The following is a 17,170-nucleotide window of genomic DNA, read 5'->3' on the forward strand; positions in this document are numbered from 1 at the left end:
ATATCATCTCGCTCGAATCTAGAGCAGAGCCCCACTGGGGAAGTACCTCCGCCTTACAGAAGACCGCAGCCAAATAGCACTAGACCCTACTCATAGTGTTGTGTTCCTGCCGGTGAGTAAGGCTGCCAGAGCTCAACGAGGGTGCGGTGTGCTGATGACGGGAGGACTTACGGAACTAACTTGTTCCGTCTATTGTCCTTTGAGTCGTCGGCAACACGAACCCTCCTTGGAACTTGTGCACTCCTTTTTGCTGTGTACTTAACACAGCAAAAGGGAGTGTACAGGTTTCTAATGGGGTGGCAACGCGCATGTGACACTGTTTGAGTTGCAGGCGTCCATAGGTTACGGTGACCGCTTTACATCAGGCGGATCGTATACTTGTTTGCCACCGACGTAGTATAAAAAAAAAAAATCGAAAGTAATACAACTTTTTTTATCCAAAAGACTGGAAATGCATTGTGATTCATAAATTCGTATGTAATTGCTTTTTTCTGGAAATGCGTCAAAAACAAGATTATTTAAAATTTATGAAAATGCAGAATAATTTTCTGATCCTATTTTATGCCTACGAATGCGTACACTGCTGGGCTTTAATATAAACTTCAATAGATATCATACACAAAAGAAGAAACGATCTTGTTGTCGTTTGATTAAGTTAATGTTAGTTTTTGGACACTTAGAGACCTTATACATCTCTGAGATTTTGATTATATTTTTTTGTAAACTTGATTTGTTCTTTAATGATTGACAACTAGAGACTTGTACATCTCTTGAAATATGTAATTTAGCTATTCATTTTCTGTATTTTTTTTTGTATGATTTGACAAAGGTTTTTACTTTTAAATATTTTATTTTTATAAAATTTGACTCTTGGAGACTCTATACATATCCATGGATTATTTGATTAAGTACTTATAATATTTTTACTTGTAACACTCAGTCTTTTACAACTGTTGAAGTATTATAGATTTATTTTTTCTTTGTATCTGTTTGCGCTTTTCTTTATTGTATTAATTATAGTTAGTAATAATATGACATTTAGAGAAGGAGGAACTTTATTCCTGTGCACATCTCTAATTCTATATCAGTGTAAAGCTACTTTGCTTATGATTAATATTTTTAGTTAATATTTCTATTAATTTCATTTGTTTAACTTTAATGAATACTCTGTAATGTTGACATGTAAAAATCGTGCCCCGCTTTTATCTTTGTGGCCTATTTGCTGAATAAATGATTTTGTATTTGTATTTCTATTAATTTCATTTGTTTAACTTTAATGAATACTTTGATTGATTTGCCCACTGGTGGCCGAGCCGGGGATCGAACCCGAAGCAAAGACGAAGAATAGACCAGCCGCCACACAGTAAATGTACTGAAAAATGTCGTACAATTATTAATCGTGCGAAGAGAATATTCAGGAAATTAATAACTCGTATAATCGCCACCTTTTTGAAATTCCTTTTTTCCGCACTTGAATCGTAATGTAGGTACTATTTTTAATGAACTAAGGTACAGCGGGACAAATCTCGACTGGGGGGCAGTTGGAACTAGTCAATTTTTTCCATGATTACACTATGATGTTGAGTTCTACATGCATCCACTGAACACGCCTACCACGTATAACCGGTGGACACTCTTAATAATGCAAATATTGTAAAACATGGAAAATGGACCAGTTACATTTGCCCCCAGTCGAGATTTGCCCCGCTGTACCTTACAAAATGTTATGCCACGTGTAGTATTTTAAGGAAAAACATAATGCTTGATAATCAAAATCCCACCACTTACAAGTTCAAAGCGCCATGGCATAAAAATTAAGAGTTTTCCTCATAACAATTCCAAAATCAAACTTATTACCGACTTTTTTATTTCTGAATCATAATGTAACAAGTAAATTGCGCAGAAAAAGGTCAGATTAAAGTCCTTAAATTGTCATTTCATTCCTTATTGTCCGCCAGCCAATCATAAAACGCAATTATTCCCACTAAACTTTAACTGGCTTTGTCACGCTACATTTTTTAACAATTTTATTTAAAAAAATTCATTCGTAGGGAAATTAATTACTTTTTTGGGTGAGCAGTTAGACTCTTTACTTAGAGCATCACTGTTTGAGGATTGAGGAGGACACGACACTTTTGCCTAGTTTTATTTTGAGCGTCTACAAAAACTGTTTGAGCAATGCTTCGTTGTTCGTAGTGTCTATATTGCTATTCAATAAAATCAGGCGTCATTCAGATTTGTATGCAAGGACATCTTTTTTAGGGTTCCGTACCAAAAAGGTACAACAGGAACCCTTATGGTGCGACCCTGTCCGTCTGTCTGTCTGTCTGTCACATTGTGAACATTGTGAACTTCTACAAATAGAAGGTATAATTTTTTTAAATTTATTAATTTTAATTGTAGAAAATGGCCAAAATGAAAGGGGGGCAAACTGTAAATTTCAAGTAACTAGGTCAAGTGGGGTATCGTTACAAAGAGCTCAAATTGAACGTAAATAATAGTTATTTGTTATACAAGGGGGCAAAGTTGTATTTTAACGCCGAGTGTGGAATTGAAAAACGAGCAAGAGAAAGGATTCTATAGTTGAACCACGAGCGAAGCGAGTGGTTCGAGAATAGAATCCTGAACTTGCGAGTTTGCACCCGAGTGTAACACAAAACTTTTCCCCTCACTATAGCGAGGAAACTACAACGCAAAAAGTGCGTTTAATCAATGCTTCCAGTAGTTCCACAGGTGGTAAATCATCTTTATTACTAGATTCACCTACTTTTATCAATTTTAAAGCAGTTAATTTGACTTTATTCAAGGTCAAATTACTTTACCCACTAAAGGATAAAATGCGTTTTTACTCACTGGTATTAAAGGGCAAAACACGTGTTTCCGAGCTAGTGAGGGGAAAAATATTTTTTATAATTTTGTTGTGGAAAACAAAAGTATTTTGAAGGAAAATGTAAAAAAATTCTGGCAAATGGGGGTACCGTTCCCTCCCTTATCTTCGAAGTTTACCAACGAAAAATTATGAAAATTTTAGGAAACATTGGTTTTATGCTAAATATTACAAAAAAATATAATCGTGTTTGTATCTTGAAAACTTTTTTTTTAATTCACAAAAAACTTTTCAGATTTTTACTTTTAATTTACCCACGTTTGCGGATGTATATAGTACTTCAAATTAATACGAGATGTTACGTAAATCATCTTCTTTCCAATAAAACAAAAATTGTTTAAATCGGTTAACATTATAAAGAATAATCCCTGAAAAACCAACATACTATGGTCGCGCAAATTAGTTAGCAAATGCTCATTAGTACCTATACTTTTGTCTTCTAGTCAAGTCGTTAGAGTTATGTGAAAACATGAGATTATTTTAACTGGGGAGTTTGAAAGTTTGTACGGAACCCTCGGTGGACGAGTCCGACTCGCACTTGATCGGGTTTTTTTTTATTATGAATGGGCTTATTCTTGACCACAGACTAGCCAAAGGCAAAGGCCTACGATGGAGTGAGCTCGCCCAGAAGATGCCTATTCACAATTGATTTGAAGGTTGCCGGGTTATATGAGCTCGGAAATACATAGCCGGCGGCAAGGAATTCCACTCCTTGGCAGTGCGCGTAAGAAAAGAAGAAGAAGAAGAATCTTTGTATTTGTAATAAGTACTTACTAGAGAATGAAAATTATAATATCAGGCGTGAATAATGATATTAAATCCTGTAGTTTTTCACAGTAAAATGAAACTTGATATAACTATATTGTAATTTTTATCTGTCATACCCAAACACCAAAGCTAAAATGAAAGCTTTTATAAACCTCAAAGCTTCTAAAGATTTAATACCATCAATGATTATTTCAAACGAATGTAATCCCCTGATGGCCGTATAACAGCATAATAAATCTAAATTGAACAAGGTTTATTTGACATCGGACTATTTATTGGGTGCAGAACTTAGGGCCTTGAGAATAAATTATTGCGATCATTCTGGGTTAAGGAGGTTCTAATGGACTTGAGAATTAGTTTTCAATTAAATTTGACGTTTTAGTTTTAAATACAGTATTTTTAACCCCGACGCAAAAACGACGGGGTGTTATAAGTTTGACGTGTCTGTCTGTCTGTCTGTCTGAGTTAGTCGGGAGTGTTCTTAGCCATGTTTCATGAAAATCGGTCTACTATGTCGCAGTCGGGGGTTTTTTCAAAATTTTAATATTTTAACTCAGCTTTCAGACAAAAAAAAAACTAATTAAATTTAAATCGGTTCATCCGTTCGGGAGCTACGATACCACAGACAGACACACACACAGACAGACAGACAGACAGACACACACACACAGACAGACAGACACGTCAAACTTATAACACCCCGTCGTTTTTGCGTCGGGGGTTAAAAATGGCATTACCATTTCAGATGTTTAAATAATAATATCCCCCATTAACGTGTTCAGTCTACCCGGCTCGATAAATACTCCGTCCGGGTCACAAATCACGTCACGTTACCAACCGCAACGGTATACCAGTATATATTATGTACATATATGTACAGTACTTGTACCTATCCGTATTCTCTTGGCGTCGCGAGCGTTACGGCTCACAGCGGTGAGCGGCGGCCATACATTGGAGCGAGACACAGCGATAGGACTTTTCATTCGCACGTTAGTAAAACGGCTCTGCCACGACATTGGTCTAAGCGCGACAGCGGTGAGCGGCGGCCATACATTGGAGCGAGATACAGCGATGGGACTTTTCATTCGCACGTATGGCTGCCGCTCACCGCTGCCGCGCTTAGACCAATGTCGTGGCTGGGCCGTAAGGCCTGTGCACGCTCATATTGGGAGTGCAGCTGGGCGGACGTGCGCCGTGCACAGTGCACAGTGCACACTGAGAGTTTGCATTGTGAATCTAACAAGTTCGACTTGTTGCGGGTTTATCCGTTTAAAACAAAAGTATTTTAGTAAACGGAATAAATCATAATATTGATGATACAAGTCGAATTTGTTCGAACAACAAGGTCAAACTTGTTAAAAAGATATTTGATTGAATCAGCCCAACATAATAATTTATGTTTAAAATAATATGTGTCATGTTGCTTTTATAAAATCGACTTGTTGTTTCAAATATACGTTGTTGATTCAAATGACGAGTAACTTGTAGAATTCACTAGTTACACTTAACAAAATCTAACTTGTAGTTTGAACAAAGGATCACGTAGGCACTATTTTAACCAAAAAACTTGTTGAACGAACATGAAAAGTGGTTGGTTTTCTCTCAGTGCATATCAAATATTTGAAGCTCATTACAAACTGTCATGAGTCGACGCTGCTTAGGTGGAAGCACGATCGCCCATCCTGATTAACGCCCGCGTCTACCGCCTTTTTTTTTGATGTTTTCGCAGATGTATAAATAATATGATACAGTGGCACATACATATAAACATCTAATCCACATAGGGCTAGAATAAGGGCTGTGCCCTGTGGTAAATGGTGCAGAAGTAGATATTTGTGTTAGGCTCAATTAACATTCTTAATATTTACACAAGAACGCGCAGCTCATGTTTAATTTGTCCACATAAAAAACCACGAAATGTATAATATATACGAATAGTCAAAGGTCTCACAGGGGATCTAACAAACGACTGGGCTGGTCCTGAAAATGCACAAGGTGTAATAGAAGTTTTTTACATTTTCGAGATACTCAAACATATTAAATACTCATTCCCTAGAAACTGGTTTTCGCTAAGCGATGTGAATAGTAACTAACGTCTCCCTAGACGCGCGTATGCGTGTAAACGGTTAATTTTATTTGGTTTATAATGAGCAGTGAACTATTTTATTGCTATTTTATGGTTAGGAATTTATTTTACTTGCATGAAACTAAAAAATACTAACTTTATTTACATACTTTTAACAGATTTTAGTTTACGTATGTACCTATTACTAGTCTTATCTTATCTTATCTTAAATCTGCGGGTGCCCTTACGGATACACTTCGACCCATCGGGATCTTTTGTGCAATTACCCCCTACGATCCTAAGATCCTTCAGCTATTCAGGAGCTTCTCGACCATCTCCACGTATCGGATGATGAGGCTCATGGGTAGCTCTCTGAAGTCCTTCGGTGCCAGGTAGCCTGCTCCAAAGTTCTTCATTCTTTGTCTGGCGAGGGCGTGACATTCACACATTAAATGTTTGACGGTCTCTTCCTCTTCGCCACACATGCGACAGTCAGTGTTGTCGGCGTGTCCCATCTTGGCCAAAATTCCTTTGACCCCGTAATGGCCTGTGAACACCCCCGTTATAATTTGGAGTTGTCTTTTGCCTAGCTTCCCTATTAGCTTTTTGCTCCATCCAGAGTCTACCCTCTGCATAAAGAGCTTTGAATGCTTCAGACCAACCAGGGCATCCCACTCTTTTTGGTGACTAGCCTTTGTTTGGTCTTTCATAGCCGTTCTGATGGTTCCTTGTGCTTTGCCCACATAAGGTTCCGGACCTATGAAGTTGTCTTCAGATCCGGCCTTGGCAAGTTCATCAGCGTTTTCATTGCCAATGAAGCCTTCGTGCCCCGGTATCCATACCAGTTGCACCTTGTTTTGCCTTCCAAGCTTGTTAAGAGCTTGGATGCCGTTTAATACCAGTCTAGAGGTAATTCTGGGCGATGTGAAGGCTTTGAGTGTCGCTTGACTGTCGCTGAGTATATAGATAGTCTTACCTTGGATTTGTCTAACTATATTCTCATGTACCTATTACTAGTAGGTAATGCACTAGTATGTTGTGTCACACAACTTGTGTGTGATCAATCACGCGCACAACATTTTATGTTATGATACTTAGCAGAAATTTAATTTTCGTTACCTATCTATTTTTAACCCCCGACGCAAAAACGACGGGGTGTTATAAATTTAATAGGCAGTAGGCATCATAGCTTAGCTCCCGAACGGATGAACCGATTTCGATTTAGTTTTTTTTTGTTTGAAAGCTAAATTAGTCGGGAGTGTTCTTAGCCATGTTTCATGAAAATCGGTCCACTACGTCGGAGGTTTAAAAAAAAATAATTTTGTTGTTATGTTTTCTTTCGTCAGTTCTATATGAAAATCTGCTTACGGTAGGAACAATTAATCTTGTAGTTATTGGTTTGATTCATATAACTAGTATTTTGATAATGTTTTATATCATGTTTATTCCATTTGAGGTTTATTCAATCTGCAATTCAAGACTCCAGTCCACCGTAATGTTTACTAACCAAGGTTCATTTTTGGATTTAAAATCCAATTTACCTGATGCTCAGCCATTTTTAGGGTTCCGTAGTCAACTAGGAACCCTTATAGTTTCGCCATGTCTGTCTGTCCGTCCGTCCGTCCGTCCGCGGATAATCTCAGTAACCGTTAGCACTAGAAAGCTGAAATTTGGTACCAATATGTATATCAATCACGCCGACAAAGTGGTAAAATAAAAAGTGGAAAAAAATGTTTTGTTAGGGTACCTACCCCCCCTACATGTAAAGTGGAGACTGATTTTTTTTTTCATTCCAACCTCAACGTGTGATATATTGTTGGATAGGTATTTAAAAATGAATAAGGGTTTACTAAAATCGTTTTTTGATAATATTAATATTTTAGGAAATAATCGCTCTTAAAGGAAAAAAAAGTGTGTCCCCCCCCCTCTAGCTTTTGAACCATACGTTTAAAAAATATGAAAAAAATCACAAAAGTAGAACTTTGTAAAGACTTTCTAGGAAAATTGTTTTGAACTTGATAGGTTCAGCAGTTTTTGAGAAAAATACGGAAAACTACGGAACCCTACACTGAGCGTGGCCCGACACGCTCTTGGCCGGTTTTTTGAATTACCTACTTAACACGTTAGAGGCAATATACATCGTGTCATTAATGATGACGCATGTCTTGGTTCATATTGTCACGTCATTTAAGTTCAGAATTAACAAATGTGTGCGACATTGTGAAAGGCACGATCTTCTAGTGCAGTCTAGGAATCAACTAGACCGGACAAAATGTATGCAAATCCAGCTCATTGGTCATGCATCAGAATGCAAAATAGCAGTCTGTAGCTTCCACGGACTGCGACCGTCTCGACCGTGTCACCTAATTGTTCGATTTGGTTACGGGTTGGTTACGGGTAACGTGACAGTTGCCGTAGCCGAATGGCATTTCTCCGACGCGAAACGAAAACGAAACGCCGTGAAAGGTAGTAGGTAGTCTGGGTCTGTAGTGCCAATACGCAAGAGCGATAGAGATAGATATCTACGAGCGTTTCGTTTCGTGAGCGTTTCGTGAGCGTTTGTGCCATTCGGCTACGCAACCAGGCATGTCTGCTTTTTGTCCAAGAAAAACGTTTTCAGCAACACTGTGAGCTGTGCAGTAACTCCAAAGTACAGATGTATTGCGATAAGAATTTCCTTTATATTTTTATGGAAACGTACAAACGTGTCATGCTACTCATGCTATTTATTTCAGCCAGTCTCAGTACAAGACGTACTGACGCTGTATGATCTAGCATGAAAAAGACGAACGTTTCCGGAAAAATACGAAGGAAAAGCTTTTCGCACAACATCCGTATGTCCTTTTTTTGGGGGAATAGGCTTCCTAGTTAGATAACATACCATAGCTAGTAAAGTAAGTAATGTCTTAGATTGTAAAAGTATAGGGAGCAACAATCAAACGACAAGGTCGAGCAATGCCTGATTCTTTATTTTCAAAGGCGGGTAGATCACACCAATAGTTTCGCTACATACCCACAGAACTCTTCAGGTGGCGAAAGCCGGGAGCCGACCGCACGTAAAGTGGCAGGTAACCAAGAGCCGGACTTGAAATAAAAAGCCGTGGAGTAGCAAGGATACCGATAAAATGACAGAAAAAGTTTACCCTTGAATGGTGGGGCCCTCACGGGAGTCATCGCGAATTTACTTATGTTACAAAAATTATAAGATCTCAAAAAATGTAATGATGTTGTGCATACACCCTATATCACTGGATTCATTATGAAACGGCTAAAATCATTCCATAGCAAAAATACATTCCATTTATGTAAATTTTGCGACTCGGTCAAATATCAGACGGCTACATTTTCCACTTCCTTAAAGTAACTCTATTTAGGATGACATAGATTACATGTAATTGTCGGCCTAGGCGGTGCCGAAGTGTGTTTGGCGAAGTGGCCTGAAAGATCCTTTCTGGCTGGAGGGCATATAAAAAGTTTATTAAATATACACACTATTCATTTTCGCATCATTTTTCATTTTGCATTGACATTCTCTTTACTTAACGGTCAAACATCATTGTAGACTTGCGAATATAACAGGTTGTCGATTAAGCATTTTTAAAATCTTCACTGCCATTTATTTTCTACTTGTATCCAATGTAATACCTAACATGTTTATGAAACAGGGAAATACTAAACCTTTTATATTTTTAACTCGATCGGGCCTTATTGGATTCCTCTAGGATTCTCCCTCGCAATAAAGACATTCTTTGGCGCGTTGCCACTCGCCGCCAGCCCTGGTACTGGGAATTCTTTCATTTTAGCTATTATCTTTATGGGCCAGTTCTTGGTTTAATCTTAATTGTCAGCCCTAGATGTGTAGGGGTGTACAACACATGAATAGTTGAACACACAGTCATGTTAACATGTTTTCGAGCGTTAGATACTTTGTCATTTAATTTCAGGAAAAATTCACGCGTCCTAAGGGACTCGAACTTGAGACTTTTTGAAAGACCATTCTAACTGCAGGGTTAGCACATGATTGCCGCGGGAGTATGTCGCCGCGAGATAGACTAACCGTCCTTATGTCATTAATACAGTTAGAAGGAGACGTGTCATCTGTCTCGCGGCGACATACTCTCGCGGCAATCATGTGGTAGGCCTACTGGTCACAGATCCGAGTCTAGATGGAGATGTAAACGAATATATTATATTTACATTTTAATTTTTTTCTGTCTTCTTCTTCTTCTTTGGTGGGCGATTAAATTATTATTAATTATATTCAAATGTGTTTAACTACTAGGATTGAAAAAGCTAGTGATTCTGAGTAGAAATAGTATTTTTTTTTTCAAAAATATCACATTTCATAAAAATGGCGAAAAAAAAAGAAATGTTCAAATACCTACACATCAAATCTCCATTAACGATTTTTTGCTTTCTGATCACTTATCGCCTTGATAAGTCACTTTTGCCTCCAGGGGGGTTACCATGAAGTGCTAAAGCCGTTCAGTTTAGGTTGAGAGAAAGGGACGAAGCTATAGCAGTTCCATAGCTCCGTCCCTCTCTCTCAACCTAAACTGAACGGCTTTAGCACTTCATGGTAGCCCCCCAGGGCACTGAAGACAGTGGCTGTATAAGCAAGTACCCTTAAAGCCAATTCTGATTTCACAATCTGATATGGTTTTAATCAACTTTCAGGGTGAAAAATCGATGCGTGAAACTTTAACTCGTGGCCACAGGATTTTCAATTTACTATTTACCCTCTCTGTGTTTGATACGGATCCTAACATATGGCGTTGGACTTTAAAAATGTATGTCAAAGTTAATTATTTTATGACAATTTTTTGACAGAAACAGATGACGGGTTAACTTAATCATGGCATCGATTTTATGAGTACTGTCATTGTTTTAATTTCTGATATTTTTCTATGAAATAAATTAATGTTATCTTATCGATTGCAGACGTTTTGGCTGGTCGGAAGTTAATTTTGACAGGTTGCTGTCGTTAACTATTCAGGTTCTACGGACCGGATATTAATTGAATTACCTAGCAAAGCATTTTAAATATGTATTTCGACTTTTACCAGATTTTAAGACAAGAAAAACAGCCAAGAAATCGGTGTCAAATTATCACACAAATTATGAAAAGTCCTACGGTGCTTAATATAAAGAAGGTGTGTGTTGTACTTAGGTGCTTAGAAAATTATACATATTTCTTATAACTATACTTATACAGGCGGAGCGATAGTGATAGCTACGATAACGATACCGTGAGCATTTTTGCGTTTGGCTACGGGGCCTCTTTAATAAGCTACAGCTATTTTTTTTTTTTAATAGTAAACCGCCAAGGAGTGGAACGCCCTGTCTGAGTCTGTGTTTCCACATGAGTACAATCCAGCTCTTTAAAGCAAGAGTAAATAGGTATCTTATAGGTAAGTGTGCTTCACCGTAGACCGCATCACCACTTAACATCAGGTATGATCGTGGTCAAACGTCTACCGTATTCATACAAAAAAAATCATACTATGTATGTCTGACCCGTTAAATTCTGCCAAATCAAAATCGGCCCCCATATAGCGTTGACAGCGGTTCCGTATGTTAAGCATCCCATCTGCATAATGAAATTGAATTTACATCAGGAGTACTCTGGTATCGTGGAAAAGTAATTTTCTGCACCTAGTGCGGTAATTAATCCTTTTAAGCCGCGTACATTTGGACACATTTATTTGTAATGTTGTTTGAGAATTGTGTAGTCTGGTTTTGTAAAAGGCGCTTTGCGTAGAGGGTTTAGCAATTTGTTAACAATTAGTTCGGATATGTGAACTCCTTTATATTATGTTACGTATGTACGCTTTGTTTATATATCCTCCTGATATCGTTGTTATGTTATTGAATTTGCAGCATTTTTTTACTCAATGAAAGTTCCAAATACAAACAACAATAAATATGTACAAATATTACAACAAATACAAATATGTACAAATATTTTTACACCGGGGATTAAGGAGATATAGGGTAAGTACCTACAGTATCGGTATCGGCAAAGAAAATCGAGTATTATAGAGAGTTACTGTCAAAGTAAAATGTGTAATCACAGTTGCATATAGACTTCCATCTCTCGACACATGCTCAAAACTTTTGAACCTCAGTTTTGACAATTTGGCCCATATTCTTAGCTTGATATGTGTTAAAATGTCAAATATTAATATTAGCGCCATCTTGCCGAGCGTTCCCCAAAGGTGTAACGCCATCTTGGCCACCGTACCTTTTTCATTGTGGTTTTGAGGTACGTTTTTTTCTTAGACTTTATCCGTCTATACGGAGTTACATATGGCTTTGATAATATTAGAGAGTGGACAAGTGTCGCAGTTGTACGTGTGCGTATATTGCGCAATAGGAGCATTATCTACAAGTGTGTGTGCTGTAAGAACTTGTGACAGGGGCGTATTCAATACAAATCGCCCGACATATCCGATCTCCTTTCTTCCTATATCTGTGGTATCATACCCCCTTATTCATAAACGAACACTAAAGTTATGAAGCCGATAAAGTTCGTTTGTCCCTTTCTATCACATCAATCATCAATATGTCGGAAAGGGACAAACGAACTTTATCTGCTTCATAACTTTAGTGAACTTTTATTATGAATAAGGGGGTTAGAATGTAAACCTACCTTAAAACGTGATATTGACACACATAGCCCCCCCCCCCCTCTCTTTAATTACGTAATGGTGTCAAGTACGTTTAAACCCAAGTAGGTACCTATATCTTTAATGAGTAATTTCACGGGTGAATAAATAAATGTATTATTTTACGCCCCCGGGCCGAAAGTAACGGTGTAGGACGTCAAATGTCGTCACGTTTTATTTGGTTTCGTGCATGGGTAAATGTTACGCGCGTTTAACGTTTGCCATGTTTGAATTTTGAGTTGAGTTCATAATATATTTAATGAGTGTGTTTAGTAAAACGTCCCACTTTGTCGGTTACAATTAAGGCGAGATTCACTTGTATCTTTATATGAATAAACTAACAAAGCGGCTTTATAGCAATCGACAAAGTGGGACGTTTTCCCGTGCACACTCACATTATACCCTTATTAAAATTATACTTTGTTCGTGTTAAAATTAGCGAATAATTTTAATGACCGTTTGTTTTTTTTTTGCTTGGAGAGGTATTTCAAAAGCGTGATACTTTATATTTACTTAATTTTTTTTTTCTGTGTTCTTTTGTTTCATGAGGTGCACCGGGACAATTACGAGTAAGGGCATTTTCAACAAAAAAATTTAATCGTAAAATCAATGAATGGAAAATTTTAGGTAGGTATTTGATATATTATGATTGAAAAGGAGATTTTTTTAATTAGATTGAAAGGAAGATGTTTTACTGGTATCCAATACCTTTTAGTCATTAGAATGAGTGTAGGTATAGGTATCTAAGTTCCATCGGCTCCACCTTCAGAAATAATTTCCAATAATATTGACTACCTACGTCAATATTATTGGAAATTATTCAATATTAAGAAAATACTGCAATGTGTATTTTCAAAAGCCATATTATGAATGTCTGCTAAACTTTAGTTTCAAGCCAATGATCGACCTGTCTTGAGAATTTCTGCGGCTCATTCAATCGTATAAATATAAAAGACGCTGATATAACTAGCTGTAATAAAAATAAATCAAATATAAAAGTGCATTACTTATTTGAGTGCATTGCCACATCTGCTTTACGACCGGTTTGGCGCAGTCGGTAGTGACCCTGCCTGCTGCACCGCGGTCCCGGGTTCGAATCCCGGTAAGGGCATTTATTTGTGTGAAGAGCACAAATATTTGTTCCTGAGTCATGGATGTTTTCTATGTTATAAGTATTTGTATATTATATATATCGTTGTCTGAGTACCCACAACACAAGCCTTCTTGAGCTTACCGTGGGCCTCAGTCAATCTGTGTATTAAGAATGTCCTATAATGTCCTATAATATTTTATCTGGTTGTTTGACATGTAGCCTGGGTAAAACAACTTATTCTTGACGCTCGTTACCGGGCATTTTCAGAATTTGGGACCCCGCCAATCAGCGTAAGTTGTTAACAAAAATTAACTCACTGTCAGTTTTGTGACGACAATTAAGCATAAAATTTCAATAAAAATATCGTTTTTGTGTTTATTAGATACATAAACTTTAAGCGATAATCTACATTCAAAATGTGAAATAAGTAAATTTTTAAAGGTAGGTACAGATTTTAATTTTTAATGCATGTTAATTATAACTATAAGATGTAATGTTTTGAAAAGAAGTGGCCCGCCGAGTTTCTTGCTTGCCGATCCCATAGTTGATACCTACCGCCCTCCAACTGAGGGGGGACTGAAATTTTCTCGAGGCTGAGGCGTAGGGTTAGAGCCGGCGTAGCTTTATTTGACGTTCATAAGCGAATTGTAATATGCCTACTTGGAAAATAAATATTTCATTTCATTTCATTTCATAAATACACATAGGTTTCACACGCTTATTCTTAGAAACCAATTGTAATTAATTACCTACGTACTTATACTAATTTCATATCATTTTACCAATTACAATAACCACAACTTTAGAATTACTCTTTGCCCTATCACTGGAATCTCTGAGCTGTCCCAGTCGAGCAAAGAAAAGACACATCTCTCGCCCTAGCACTACGGAATAAGATCTAAAAGCACAGCCAACATTGGCGAAGAGTGCAAGTTGGAATAACCCGTATTCCTAGAAAATAGCTGGCACGTTAGCCGTCCCCTTTGACCGCCTGCACGTACGCAGGACGTGGAAGGCAAGACAGTAGCGGGTTATTTTAATCTACTTTGAACATAATGAGTACCTGTAATTCACTTTGTAAGTTACAACATGTATGCATTAAATACACTATAATTTATGTTGTCAATTTTGTGCTGGAAAGCCAAAAAAAAGGCTCAATTGGAACGCTCACAGAGGTTTAGAGTCAAATCGTTCGTTTTTTTTTTCTTTAATGTGTTATCTGTCGTGGCATCACCAAATGGACCCAACGGAAGATCAGCGCCGGTCACAAGGCTAGCATTATGCTGAGTTGGGTCCATTTCGCGATGAACACCTTTATGTTATTTCATTCTTCGCTGTTTTATCTCCGATGTTTGTACATGTCCTTACATGTTTTATCATTGTCGTGAATAAATGTTTTTTATCTTTATCTTATCTTTATCTTTAAATCGTATTATCCATTTTTAGGGTTCCGTACCAAAAAGGTACAAAAGGAACCCTTATTAATGAATGGCATCTATTGTTTTCAAATATCAGGGTAGTACAAAATCAAGTACCTACATAATTGTTTTATCTAATGGCCAATTATCAAATAACATTTAGTGCATATTTAAGTTCCGATAAACTCATAGATACAAGCCTGAGTTTGAACCCGCGGTCGTCGGAAGTCGCAAACAAAGTAAGATCTTTCCATCCATCTATCAGTTCTTGCTTTGTGCCGTTCTCCCGCAATTGCTCAGGTCCTTTGTCCTCGTCGCGACATTCCTCATCACCTAGACTCAAATACAATGCCGTCTTGGGTGGAATTGCGGCGCTTTTTAGCGAACTGGGTAGGATATTGATGTCTGTCGCTGTAATAAAAAAATCGCGAAATTAGGACGTTTGATACAAAACACTGAAAAAATAGCTTATGTGGCCTGTCAATTTTGATCATTGAAATAGTAACCTTGATATTTAAAACAATAAATTCAAATTCCCATGCACGGATCAGTGTTATTAAGCATACGATGGGTTCAGTCCCGTTTTCAATTTTAAATATGTATAAAAATCATGTAACTTTTAATCAGTGTCTTCTATTCTCTCTAAAATTATAAGATAAGATAAAGGTGTTAAAAATATTCAATTTACCAACACTCGGGGGCGTACATACGAAAAAAAAAAAAAACTAATAGCCCCCATTTAGATTCATTGCGCTGGGTCTCGACGCTCTCAGAAGCCTCCTTCTAGTATTTACAGAATACGTTCTTTACACAATACACCTTGTGCACGACGGTCACAAAAGGATTACCGACCCTTTCTATTGTTCGATCTGGACTCGGCGCTAGACCATTGTTACCCTACCCAGCTACCTGGCAGTGTCATGCACACCTTTTCCTTGTGTGTCATACTGATAGGTATTTTATAATTATTTTTAGTATAACTTTGTGATCATATGGATTGCGATTCTAACCTAACCTAACCTAATTAAAATACCTAACTTTTCCATTCGTAACCTAACCAAATTTAATTAAAACCTACTCTTAGTTAACCTAAGTAGTCTAGACTTACCTTTATGAAACCTAACTGAGTTTCACCTACTTTTACTTTTATTTCTATAAATGTAGGTATTTATGAAATGTATTATAATTACGTTTTAACTTAAGAACTTCTGAGTTACATTTAAGTTTATCCAAATACCTAAACTTAACGATCCTATCTAGCGTATCTTTCTTTTTCTCGAATATTTATGATATCTTATACCTATTTCTATCATACATCTCTTTGTTGTATTACCAAATTTGTACATATGATTAATAAGTCAATTTTTTGATTACGTCTTAATAAAAGTTAATTTCCCATCTTATCAAACTTTTTTTTTTACATATATTTCAATGTTTTGTATCTGAATAAACCTCGGTAATTTTGTGAAGTTGCGTTTTTGCTTTATTTATTGTACCTTCTTTGAATAATTTACTTACCTATGTCTATTATTATTTTTTATGACTTGTGTATTGTTTAAGAGAATGCATACTTTCAATAAACTTGTTAAGACGTGAGAAACTGAGAACCGGTTAAAACATGTTTAAGGCTAATTCTATGTGAATAAAAATGTCTTTTGTGCATTTTTAAAGATAACATATATTTATTGTTTCCGTTTATTTGAATAATTCGGGTTTTGGGTAAAGAGATCCTTCGACGAACATGTCAAGGCATGATACTTTGTATTCATATTTAACAAAGAGCATTAACTGGTGTAAACATGTTTTAGACTAACGCACCGGTAATTCTTGTGACTTGAATTTTTTATTGTAACAACTTAGTTGCTTTATTATAGATGTTTATTGTATTGTAAAATGACAAAAAGTTTATTGTTTGCGTTCAGGTATAAGATGAACTGGTTGAAACAAGATTTATGGTACGTTCCCCTGCTCTCTACCATATTACGAGTATAAAAGCCAAAGAGAGTCGAGGCTGAATAAGTATTCCTGTAGAGGCAGCCTTCTGTACCAGAGCTCCTTGTATCTAGTGTGGTATATAGAGAAGTGGTGTGCGTTCAAAAGTGAAGTGTTTATAGACAGATCCAACAATGGACGTGAGTATGTTTTTAATTACTGTATCCTAGATAGAGCTTGTGTGTACTGTGTTTATTTATTTCTCTTCTGTTGTTTGTATTTAATCCACAATATTGTAAACAGTGTATTAATTATTGTTTTATATTGTTTCAGTTCTCT

The sequence above is a fragment of the Leguminivora glycinivorella genome, chromosome 9 (genome assembly GCF_023078275.1).
Source record: "Leguminivora glycinivorella isolate SPB_JAAS2020 chromosome 9, LegGlyc_1.1, whole genome shotgun sequence".
Lineage (NCBI taxonomy): Eukaryota > Metazoa > Arthropoda > Insecta > Lepidoptera > Tortricidae > Leguminivora > Leguminivora glycinivorella.